This window comes from Pteropus vampyrus, unplaced genomic scaffold (genome assembly GCF_000151845.1).
Source record: "Pteropus vampyrus isolate Shadow unplaced genomic scaffold, Pvam_2.0 Scaffold149, whole genome shotgun sequence".
Classification (NCBI taxonomy): domain Eukaryota; kingdom Metazoa; phylum Chordata; class Mammalia; order Chiroptera; family Pteropodidae; genus Pteropus; species Pteropus vampyrus.
The window spans coordinates 1174493-1176262 of record NW_011888930.1 but is presented as its reverse complement, the minus strand read 5'-3'; positions in this window follow the sequence as shown (position 1 = coordinate 1176262).

Sequence of the window (1770 nt, the reverse complement as noted above, 5' to 3'; positions counted from 1 at the left end):
CATATAGATGACAGGGAGGTAGATAAAAACTCAGATAACAATTCCATATATGTAAGTATGTACATATTTTTATATGTACTTATTATCCAATTAGTTATTTAATGTTACTCTTCTTAACTAGAATGTATGTTCCAGGAGAGTGGGAATTGTGTCTGCTTTGTTCACGATCATATTCTCAGCACAATCCAGCACGTAGAATAAATGAGTGTCCAATAGATAGGTCTGTTCTTTACTGTATACAGTCTCCTAAAGGATGGTGAAAGTTTTATAACAGCTATCTTCAGGTAGAGATGAAGTTTTTACTGCTAGGCATTATAATACAGAAAGATTTTTGAATTCTGCTAAAACAACATTTGATGTGAAATCATTTAGAGGAAGAACCATGGTTTGAAATAAATAATAAACATTATAAATTTTCAGTGACATGTGTTTGAAAGAACTTCCATTTATGAAATAAGAACAGAATAATTGCTTAAAGAGATGCTAGGAATATATTGGTCACGGTCAATTATGATTTTTTTTGTATATTTTTGTTTGCTTTTACCATTTTATATTGAGCAAACAGTTCATGAACACCAAAATTATGCATATTTAATACGACCAGAGGTCAAGGAAACAAAAGAAAGTAATAAACAAAAGGGAAACATCACTAAGACATTATTTCATATCAGATTTTGTTAAAAGGGGTCATTAAGGGGAAAATATGTAATGTTTTTTGCTTATCTAAATAACACTTGAAGAAAATGTTGGTTTTTTACTAAAAATTAAATAGTTTTGTTTTAAAGCTTCTAAAATAAGGTAGAATGAGCAGAGACTCCTTCCTAAATAACCAATACGTTATACCCACAGAGAAAAATGTACATAGGAAACCAGGAATGGGTAATCAACATGCCTTATTTTGCTAGCGTAAGACAGATGAATTTCCTTCACCTACCCACTCCCCATCATCTGTCTAGTATCAGCCTAGATGTCACTCCACTGACACCCAGTTCCCACTGCTCAGAGTTGGGCTGCATGCTCTTCCTAAGTATTCTCATCTTTACTCATCCCTTTGTGATACTTAATGGTTGCGGTTGCCTATTTTCTCATCTGATGCCCAAATTGAGGGAAAGAGCTATATCTCATTTCAGATAATATCCCCAGTACTCACACAGTGCCCAGTCACAATATAACCACCAATAAATACAGGTTTAACAAACAAGAATACAAAAGATGACACTTGATACTCTATTGACAGAGCATCTTCTCAAATTTGGGGGAGAGGGGTGTGGTTGTTCCTGATGTCATTCTTTCATTCAGAGAAACAAATGAGAGCTGAGGATTGACTCTGGGTTTAGAAGGCTCACAGCTGGACTTGCACTTTCTTTTGAGGACCAGCATCCTTTTGACCCATTCAGTGTGCAGAAAGCCTTGTATTGTGCCCGTAGTGCTACTCTTGTAAAACAAAGGAATCGGTGCAGTGAGAGGGTTTTTAAAGGCATTTCCTGCTTAGCTATAGAGATAAACAAGTTCCCCATTGCCTAAAGGTGGTTATAATTTTTGCCCTTTATCATTGGTACTTTTTCTGTCCTGTCTGGCTCTAAGGTTCTACGTTTTTTAATATTATTATAAATAGCATTACTATTTTAATTTCATTTTCAGTTATTTGTAGCTACTACATAGATATAGTTTCTTTTGTATAGTAGCCTTGCGTCTTGGAAATTAGTTTATTAGCTCCAGTAGTTTTTTAATAGATTACTTAGGATTTTCTAGTAAGAATATCCTGTTATC